The 11,026-nt window shown below is 45.5% G+C and overlaps 1 long non-coding RNA gene across 1 annotated transcript; it reads right to left on the bottom strand.

Moving 5' to 3' along the window:
- Positions 1–3,818: 3,818 nt before the first annotated feature.
- On the bottom strand, positions 3,819–8,763 carry LOC140693762 (uncharacterized). Its single transcript, XR_012069460.1, has 3 exons — positions 8,607–8,763; positions 5,345–5,417; positions 3,819–3,971 (listed from the first exon to the last, which is right to left on the bottom strand). It is a non-coding gene; the product is annotated as an uncharacterized lncRNA (long non-coding RNA).
- Between the last annotated feature and the right edge of the window lie 2,263 nt (positions 8,764–11,026).

The following is an 11,026-nucleotide window of genomic DNA, read 5'->3' as shown; positions in this document are numbered from 1 at the left end:
AGAAGCAGTGCAACCTGCGCTCACTCGCTCCCATGAACACAGCAATAGAAACATCCACTCACCCAGCCCTTGGCACAGGACACTTGCCGAAGAGAGGTCTGTTACTTCCAAAGACAGGATGAGGCCTCAGAACACCTGGAAGCAGGAGAAGGAAAAGCAGGGAATGGATACCAGTGCATGTTCTGAGCCCTGTTGATGGAGCATTAAAGGTGAAGCTCTCTTTAACTTGGACGCACACTCTCAAGCGGACAGGAGACATGGGATTGAAGGTGATGCGCTGAGTGTTAGAAGAGTGCACAGCAGATGCTTGGCTGACAGATCTCAAAGAATCCAGTGCAAAATATCCCCACAGTTGATTCTGAGACCAAGATCCGAGCTGCCAAATTTGAGGTAGCAGAGGCAGTGTTCAGGGGAGGGATAGGGCTACGGATGGTGGCACACGCTGAGTCTCAGGGATCTGGAGTGCGTTGTGGGATGTGGTGGGTCCTATCAAGAGAGCAAACCGACCTGGGACCCCAATGAGCAAGAAACCACCCTTGCGCGTGCAGTTGAAATAATCGATATTGCCCATGGCCACACCCAGTGCATCTGCAGGACCAGAGACCAATTTGGCATTTTGCCAATAGAGCATGTGTGAGGCTGAATCAGAGATATTGTGCATCGGGTCTGAGGGATCCAGGGGGCCTTGGGTTTGAATTCAGAATGAAAAGCCTTAGGATCTGCTACATTCATAACCAGGGCTGTGATTATGGTTTGGTTTGAGGCACAGGATGTGCAACAGCTCTGTGGTTGCCTTCGTGCACCCGTGCCACAAGGATGAGAGGACAAGGAAGTGTGCTCCAAGACCACAGCGTGAGAAGAGGAAGGATTTCCTTCAGTTTATCTCTCAAAAGCGGATGCTACATTTTGGATGGCACCGGCACGGTTCGGCAGCGAGGACACCAAGTTCGGGCTGCGGGATCATTCCAGCAGGCCCTGATGTGTGACATCCATAGATATGCTTCCACTGGTGTTTCTGTAGACAGAGAAGCTCTTGGAAGAACTGGTTTCAATGGGACATCCCCGTGGCACTACAAAGCACAAACACACTCACACTCTGCTCTTCTGGAAACACTCCAAAATAACAGAGAGTAGAATGCAGAGCTGAGAACATTTAGAAGCTCCATTTTCACCAGAGAAATTGTCCTGTGCTCTTTCAGATTTGTGAGATAAGCGTAATCAAAGTGAGGTTATCTAAATCGAAATAGTATGGGGTGTTCATCACATCAAAGGCAACATCAGCAATTGGAGATAGACCAGACAGCACACACAGGAACAGGACATGGCATCAATGTCTAGGGAAATTTGTCCTCACAGAAATCCCATGCAATTGTGTAGAGCCAAGAGTCTAAAATTTTCACTTAACCAAGCCCTAGAAGTCTGTATTAGATACCTGAAATTACCTGACCAGTAGAGATGAAGAAATACAATAAAAGGAAAAGGATGTACCATTTCCAGTTCCAAAGAGATTGAAGGCCCTAAAGATAAGCTTTCAGACAACTAGACTGCAAAACCCTCTCCAGAGCAAGTATTGAAAATGGAGGTGAGGGAAACACTGAAGAACAACAGTGTCTCAGAATCACAAAAGGCAGAATACCAGAAAAGGGGAAGAGAAAGCCTAAAGACGAGCCAAATAATATCAGAAAACTCAGTGGATGAGAAATTATCAGGGCTAGCATTCCGTCCTAAGCAGACGACATATTGCAGAGGGACGCGTGAATGACTTTGAAGACAGGGGAACAGAAATCCCTCGGTCAGAAGCACACATAGGAAAGCAAGTGCAAACCAATGAAAACATTGCTGTTGAATCCTGGTTGAAGACAAGGCATGAAAGACTAAAATTCGAAAGAGTCCCAGATGGAAAAGCAAGAGATAAAGAAACAAACAATGTTTGAAAAGTTATGTGTCGAAAAATCAGACTGAAACTTGCTGAAAGCCAAGATAGAATCATCTAGGCGAATTCAGGAAGTACACAGCGTCCAAAAGAGGTGGAATCCCAATAGACTTAGCAGCAGCTGCATGATCCAAATCAACAAAGTTCATGAGCATCCCAGTGATTTAAAATGCGCCTGGAGGAAAGCAACATAGTCACAAGAGAACCTCCAGAGGGGTTTCAGCTGCTATCTCAGCAGCAATATTGCAGGACAGGGAGGAGTGCCAGGACATAGACCATAGCTTGAATGGCAAAATGCTGCCATCTAGGGTAGCCTATGCCACATGACCAGCATTTCTAATAACAGCAGAGCTAGAGAATGCCACAGACCTGCAAATCTTAAAAGAATTCAGCAGTTCGAAACTTATCCTAAAAGAAAGGTTGAGAATTCTCCCCTGAAGGGATAAGCAGCAAGATGAAATGGAAAGAAGAAAACCCTTATTGGAAATGCAAGAAGAGCATTAGTGGAAAAGAAGAAACAAGAAGAAGGCAAGGAGGACATCAAAACCCTAAAGATGGGAGAGGGAAGCAGGAAATCATAGGGGATTGTAAGCACTATCTTAAGGGAGTCAGCTTATATGACTCTCTGTTGGAAGCAAACGGAGAGATGCATGGCCTGACGTGTTTGCAAAACAAACGAGAAGCAGACCAAGAAAGAATCAAACAAACAAACAGCACAAAAAGGGTAGGATAACATGAATATTCAAAAGAAATTACTCAAGGTGATGTCAAGGATCATTCAGTACGCATCCACCCAGTATCGCGGCTTGAATGTACTCAGCACACCTGTATTCGGAAATCAGAGGCGTGCATTTATATTCGCAAATATTGATTCATATGAGCATATCGTGACCTAACCCAAATGCCGATTTGGAATCCAATGGATTCCTAGTCCGTGATATTGACTTGCAAGTCTTCCAACAGGATGAATGAATGCCATATTCTACACTACGTCGAGAAGAAATGGCACAAGCCTATAACAAGGAAAAGTAGCTCCGCAAAAGTGTACTAAGATCAAAAGAGACAGGCAGCAAAGTGCACATTGGGGATTGTATCATTCCTAGGAATTTCAGCCCCCTTGAAACAAATGGATAGATGTCCCGTGAATGAGGGTGTTTCAGCAGAAATCAACCGACGGCTATGTATTGCGGGTGTGCCCATATTACAGGAACAATAGTTTCCCTTAGTGGGTCTCTGTGTACTGTGAACTGTTAGAAAGTTTAAAGACGTGTGAAACATTCACCAGAAAATGGACACACTTCCCTCCGTTGCTACAGTGCATACAGATCTGAACAAAAGGAAAGAGGGAAGAAGAAAGGCCCATGGGACGCTAGTGGGTAGAATCACATTTACCTTAGGAACCTCTCTTCGGATGCAGCCCCTCCCCCAACACTGACAAGATGCAGCAGCCATTGGGGATGGCAGTTAACGGTTGGATTCCAGGTGGAATGTTGGTGTGTACCGCGAGGCTTGTTGTGGCTGGTGGATCCTAGGTAACCGGGCAGAGTTCTGTGGGTGGATCAGTGCGATGGAGGGGCTGCCGCCCTCTGTGGAGCTTGGGTAAGGTCTTTGGTCCGGGAAGCTGTGTCAGTTCGAGATACTGCTGCTGCCCAAAGACCTGAGTTCACGGGTCAGTTTCCAGAACCTGAAAGGGCAGACAGTGGAAGATCTGCCTGTCTTCAGCTTACTGGAGAGGCTCCGAGGTCTTTTCAGACTTGCCCAGTCCTGTTGAAGTCGACTTTATTGGAGACACGAAGAGAAGCTGGCCGAAAACATGGCTGCACGGATTGAGGAGTGATGCGAACACATTGATGAGAGATGTTCTGCTACAATAGAGAATACTGGCCTGGAGACAGCTGTAGAGGATAGCAGGCTCGAAAGGCATTCATGAGACATATTGAACCTCGCTGATACTAGCAGAAACATACGGAGGGCCACCGTGGACTGGAGGAAGTTCCTCAATTCTTTGCTCCAAGAACGGGTCCAAGATCCCTGACGTCTAAAGGGAAGAGATGGCAGAGATGATAAAAACGCTCATGTTCTTGAAAGAGGTCAGATAATCCACACGACCCAAGGGGCAATTCCAAGCCATTCAGATCAAAGTGCACCAAGCCCAGGTAAGCCTTTTCCCAGGTTTGGGCCTAGCTATCAAGCACTTGCTCTTCCCTCCCCTCCACTCAGGCATCCATTTTGAGGGATCAGTACCTGAGCTGCAATGAAGCCAGTAAGAGAAGAGCAAGCCCCTCCTAGAATCAGAGTTCCTCTAGCTTCATCCTCTGTGAACAACAGGGAACCCCATAAAGGTCAAATACTCTCGTATGAAATAGATAGGAATTGAATACTTAGCTCCCACAAAGAAACGATGGCCTTCCGCTAGATTCAGCAAATGCTGGTTTGATGTCTTCTCTGGGGTGAAGGGAGTGTGGTAAGTGAGGGGAATCTTTGACTGAACTTGAATCTGTATTAGGCCTCCATTTTTCAAGACAGTCTAGGTAAATATTAGAAGTCAGATAGTGAACGGAACTGTAAAAGTCGCCAATGACATGAAAGACACAGCTTATGTGGACCGTCTTTCAATAGATTCAAGCCCCCGGGGGCAATCTATCATGGGGGTGCAGACTTGGTTGCATTCAAGTGCTTTAGCCAACATGATCGGTTGATTAAGCGTTCTCATCACTGATAGAAGAACACCTGGTTCTTAGTAGCCTAGCATAGCTGCAGCAGGGTTCTCATAGCTATAATGCCTCTAGGTTCTTTGGATTCAAAGCTAAATGTATATATTTAGTTCGTTTCCTCTTGTATTTTCCTTGAGAGGGATGTTACACCTTGAAATGCCAACATTGACCAGTAGGTGTCATCGGGAGTAAAGGGCACCACATGCACAAGTGAATCCAAGCTTGGGGGTTATTTCATGTTTCCATTAGTTATTTCATGGTTCCTGTTGGTTTCGGAGGCTTCAACAATAAAGAGCTGACATGACCCCTTTAACAGTTCGGACTGCTACTTTGAATTCTATCTGTCTATGTTTTCCTTAGAGCTGACAAAATGTTACCGAAATTGACAAGTCTGGCTTCTAGGTCGATTTAGTATGTTTCAGAAACTAACTTCATTTTCGTATAACTCCCAAAACATTTATATCAATTCTATTAAATTTTTAAAGACTGCAAATGATATATCAACACAATGTCAAAACTGGAGTCTTCGGACAATCCCTCCCACCACGGCTGTATAGAAACCAAGAGATAAAAAAAAATCCCATTTCTGTGAAATGTATCTGGAAAGTGTTGATTCATCGATGCCCAGTTGACAGAGAAGCAGTGCAACCTGCGCTCACTCGCTCCCATGAACACAGCAATAGAAACATCCACTCACCCAGCCCTTGGCACAGGACACTTGCCGAAGAGAGGTCTGTTACTTCCAAAGACAGGATGAGGCCTCAGAACACCTGGAAGCAGGAGAAGGAAATGCAGGGAATGAATACCAGTGCATGTTCTGAGCCCTGTTGATGGAGCATTAAAGGTGAAGCTCTCTTTAACTTGGACGCACACTCTCAAGCGGACAGGAGACATGGGATTGAAGGTGATGCGCTGAGTGTTAGAAGAGTGCACAGCAGATGCTTGGCTGACAGATCTCAAAGAATCCAGTGCAAAATATCCCCACAGTTGATTCTGAGACCAAGATCCGACCTGCCAAATTTGAGGTAGCAGAGGCAGTGTTCAGGGGAGGGATAGGGCTACGGATGGTGGCACACGCTGAGTCTCAGGGATCTGGAGTGCGTTGTGGGATGTGGTGGGTCCTATCAAGAGAGCAAACCGACCTGGGACCCCAATGAGCAAGAAACCACCCTTGCGCGTGCAGTTGAAATAATCGATATTGCCCATGGCCACACCCAGTGCATCTGCAGGACCAGAGACCAATTTGGCATTTTGCCAATAGAGCATGTGTGGGGCTGAATCAGAGATATTGTGCATCGGGTCTGAGGGATCCAGGGGGCCTTGGGTTTGAATTCAGAATGAAAAGCCTTAGGATCTGCTACATTCATAACCAGGGCTGTGATTATGGTTTGGTTTGAGGCACAGGATGTGCAACAGCTCTGTGGTTGCCTTCGTGCACCCGTGCCACAAGGATGAGAGGACAAGGAAGTATGGTCCAAGACCACAGCGTGAGAAGAGGAAGGATTTCCTTCAGTTTATCTCTCAAAAGCGGATGCTACATTTTGGATGGCACCGGCACGGTTCGGCAGCGAGGACACCAAGTTCGGGCTGCGGGATCATTCCAGCAGGCCCTGATGTGTGACATCCATAGATATGCTTCCACTGGTGTTTCTGTAGACAGAGAAGCTCTTGGAAGAACTGGTTTCAATGGGACATCCCCGTGGCACTACAAAGCACAAACACACTCACACTCTGCACTTCTGGAAACACTCCAAAATAACAGAGAGTAGAATGCAGAGCTGAGAAGCTTTAGAAGCTCCATTTTCACCAGAGGAAGTGTCCTGTGCTCTTTCAGATTTGTGAGATAAGCGTAATCAAAGTGAGGTTATCTAAATCGAAATAGTATGGGGTGTTCATCACAACAAAGGCAACATCAGCAATTGGAGATAGACCAGACAGCACACACAGGAACAGGACATGGCATCAATGTCTAGGGAAATTTGTCCTCACAGAAATCCCATGCAATTGTGTAGAGCCAAGAGTCTAAATTTTTCACTTAACCAAGCCCTAGAAGTCTACATTAGATACCTGAAATTACCTGACCAGTAGAGATGAAGAAATACAGTAAAAGGAAAAGGAAGTACCATTTTCAGTTCCAAAGAGATTGAAGGCCCTAAAGATTAGCTTTCAGACAACTAGACTGCAAAACGCTATCCAGAGCAAGTATTGAAAATGGAGGTGAGGGAAACACTGAAGAACAAGAGTGTCTCAGAATCACAAAAGGCAGAATACCAGAAAAGGGGAAGAGAAAGCCTAAAGACGAGCCAAATAATCTCAGAAAACTCAGTGGATGAGAAAATATCAGGGCTAGCATTCCGTCCTAAGCAGACGAGTTATTGCAGAGGGACGCATGAATGACTTTGAAGACAGGGGAACAGAAATCCCTCGGTCAGAAGCACACATAGGAAAGCAAGTGCAAACCAATGAAAACATTGCTGTTGAATCCTGGTTGAAGACAAGGCATGAAAGACTAAAATTCGAAAGAGTCCCAGATGGAAAAGCAAGAGATAAAGAAACAAACAATGTTTGAAAAGTTATGTGTAGAAAAATCAGACTGAAACTTGCTGAAAGCCAAGATAGAATCATCTAGGCGAATTCAGGAAGTACACAGCGTCCAAAAGAGGTGGAATCCCAATAGACTTAGCAGCAGCTCTATGATCCAAATCAACAAAGTTCATGAGCATCCCAGTGATTTAAAATGCGCCTGGAGGAAAGCAACATAGTCACAAGAGAACCTCCAGAGGGGTTTCAGCTGCTATCTCAGCAGCAATATTGCAGGACAGGGAGGAGTGCCAGGACATAGACCATAGCTTGAATGGCAAAATGCTGCCATCTAGGGTAGCCTATGCCACATGACCACCATTTCTAATAACAGCAGAGCTAGAAAATGCCACAGACCTGCAAATCTTAAAAGAATTCAGCAGTTTGAAACTTATCCTAAAAGAAAGGTTGAGAATTCTCCCTGATAGCAAAAGCAGCAAGATGAAATGGAAAGAAGAAAACCCTTATTGGAAATGCAAGAAGAGCATGAGTGGAAAAGAAAAAACAAGAAGAAGGCAAGGAGGACATCAAAACCCTAAAGATGGGAGAGGGAAGCAGGAAATCATAGGGGATTGGAAGCACTATCTTAAGGGAGTCAGCTTATATGAATCTCTGTTGGAAGCAAACGGAGAGATGCATGGCCTGACGTGTTTGCAAAACAAACGAGAAGCAGACCAAGAAAGAATCAAACAAACAAACAACACAAAAAGTGTTGGGTAACATGAATATTCAAAAGAAATTACTCAAGGTGATGTCAAGGATCATTCAGTACGCATCGAACCAGTATCGCGGCTTGAATGTACTCAGCACACCTGTATTCGGAAATCAGAGGCGTGCATTTATATTCGTAAATATTGTTTCAGATGAGCATATCGTGACCTAACCCAAATGCCGATCTGGAATCCAATGGATTCCTAGTCCGTGATATAGACTTGCAAGTCTTCCAACAGGATGAATGAATGCCATATTCTACACTACGTCGAGAAGAAATGGCACAAGCCTATAACAGGGAAAAGTAGCTCCACAAAAGGGTACTAAGATCAAAAGAGACAGGCAGTAAAGTGCACATTGGGGATTGTATCATTCCTAGGAATTTCAGCCCCCTTGAAACAAATGGATAAATCTCCCGTGAATGCGGGTGTTTCAGCAGAAATCATCCGACGGCTATGTATTTCGGGTGTGCCCATATTACAGGAACAATAGTTTCCCTTAGTGGGTCTCTGTGTACTGTGAACTGTTAGAAAGTTTAAAGACGTGTGAAACATTCAACTGAAAATGGACACACTTCCCTCCGTTGCTACAGTGCATACAGATCTGAACAAAAGGAAAGAGGGAAGAACAAAGGCCCATGGGACGCTAGTGGGTAGAATCACCTTTACCTTAGTAACCTCTCGTCGGATGCAGCACCTCCCCCAACACTGACAAGATGCAGCAGCCATTGGGGACGGCAGTTAGCCGTTGGATTCCAGGTGGAATATTGGTGTGTACCGCGAGGCTTGTTGTGGCTGGTGGATCCTAGGTAACCGGGCAGTGTTCTGTGGGTGGATCAGTGCGATGGAGGGGCTGCCGCCCTCTGTGGAGCATGGCTTATGTCTTTGGTCCGGGAAGCTGTGTCAGTTCGAGATACTGCTGCTGCCCAAAGACCTGAGTTCACGGGTCAGTTTCCAGAACCTGAAAGGGCGGACAGTGGAAGATCTGCCTGTCTTCAGCTTACTGGAGAGGCTCCGAGGTCCTTTCAGACTTGCCCAGTCCTGTTGAAGTCGACTTTATGGCAGACACGAAGAGAAGCTGGCCGAAAATATGGCTGCACGGATTGAGGAGAGATACGAACACATTGATGAGAGATGTTCTGCTACAATAGAGAATACTGGCCTGGAGACAGCTGTAGAGGATAGCAGGCTCGAAAGGCATTCATGAGACATATTGAACCTCGCTGATACTAGCAGAAACATACGGAGGGCCACCGTCGACTGGAGGAAGTTCCTCAATTCTCTGCTCCAAGAATGGGTCCAAGATCCCTGACGTCTAAAGAGAAGAGATGGCAGAGATGATAAAAACGCTCATGTTCTTGAAAGAGGTCAGATAATCCACACGACCCAAGGGGCAATTCCAAGCCATTCAGATCAAAGTGCACCAAGCCCAGGTAAGTCTTTTCCCAGGTTTGGGCCTAGCTATCAAGCACTTGCTCTTCCCTCCCCTCCACTAAGGCATCCATTTTGAGAGATCAGTACCTGAGCTGCAATGAAGCCAGTAAGAGAAGAGCAAGCCCCTCCTAGAATCAGAGTTCCTCTAGCTGCATCCTCTGTGAACAACAGGGAACCACATAAAGGTCAAATACTCTCGTATGAAATAGATAGGAATTGAATACTTAGCTCCCACAAAGAAACGATGGCCTTCCGCTAGATTCAGCAAATGCTGGGTTGATGTCTTCTCTGGGGTGAAGGGAGTGTGGTAAGTGAGGGGAATCTTTGACTGAACTTGAATCTGTATTAGGCCTCCGTTTTTCAAGACAGTCTAGTTAAATATTAGAAGTCAGAAAGTGAACTGAAGTGTAAAAGTCGCCAATGACATGAAAGACACAGCTTATGTGGACCGTCTTTCAATTGAGTCAACCCCCCGGGGGCAATCTATCATAGGGTTGCAGACTTGGTTGCATTCAAGTGCTTTACCCAACATGATCGGATGCTTAAGCGTTCTCATCACTGATAGAAGAACACCTGGTTCTCAGTAGCCTAGCATAGCTGCAGCAGGGTTCTCATAGATATAATGCCTCTAGGTTCTTTGGATTCAAAGCTAAATGTATATATTTAGTTCGTTTCCTCTTGTATTTTCCTTGAGAGGGATGTTACACCTTGAAATGCCAACATTGACCAGTAGGTGTCATCGGGAGTAAAGGGCACCTCATGCACAAGTGAATCCAAACTTGGGGGTTATTTCATGTTTCCATTAGTTATTTCATGGTTCCTGTTGGTTTCGGAGGCATCAACAATAAAGAGTTGACATGACCCCTTTAACAGTTCGGACTGCTTGTTTGCATTCTATCTGTCTATGTTTTCCTTAGAGCTGACAAAATGTTACCGAAATTGAGAAGTCTGGCTTCTAGGTCGATTTAGTATGTTTCAGAAACTTACTTCATTTTCGTATAACTCCCAAAACATTTATATCAATTCTATTAAATTTTTAAAGACTGCAAATGTGATATCAACGCAATGTCAAAAGTGGAGTCTTCTGACAATCCCTCCAACCACGGCTGTATAGAAACAAAGAGATTAAAAAAAATCACATTTCTGTGAAATGTATCTGGAAAGTGTTGATTCATCGATGCCCAGTTGACAGAGAAACAGTGCAACCTGCGCTCACTCGCTCCCATGAACACAGCAATGGAAACATCCAGTCACCCAGCCTTTGGCACAGGACACTTGCCGAAGAGAGGTCTGTTACTTCCAAAGACAGGATGAGGCCTCAGAACACCTGGAAGCAGGAGAAGGAAAAGCAGGGAATGGATACCAGTGAGCCCTTTTGATGGAGCAGTAAAGGTGAAACTCTCTTTAACTTGGACGCACACTCTCAAGCGGACAGGAGACATGGGATTGAAGGTGATGCGCTGAGTGTTAGAAGAGTGCACAGCAGATTCTTGGCTGACAGAACTCAAAGAATCCAGTGCAAAATATCCCCACAGTTGATTCTGAGACCAAGCTCCGAGCTGCCAAATTTGAGGTAGCAGAGGCAGCGTTCAGGGAGGGATAGGGCTACAGATGATGGCACACGCTGAGTCTCAGGGATCTGGAGTGCGTTGTGG

This window comes from Vicugna pacos, unplaced genomic scaffold (genome assembly GCF_048564905.1).
Source record: "Vicugna pacos unplaced genomic scaffold, VicPac4 scaffold_20, whole genome shotgun sequence".
Classification (NCBI taxonomy): domain Eukaryota; kingdom Metazoa; phylum Chordata; class Mammalia; order Artiodactyla; family Camelidae; genus Vicugna; species Vicugna pacos.
Note: the sequence above shows the minus strand (reverse complement) of the source record. Positions and strands in the feature narration are given on the sequence as shown.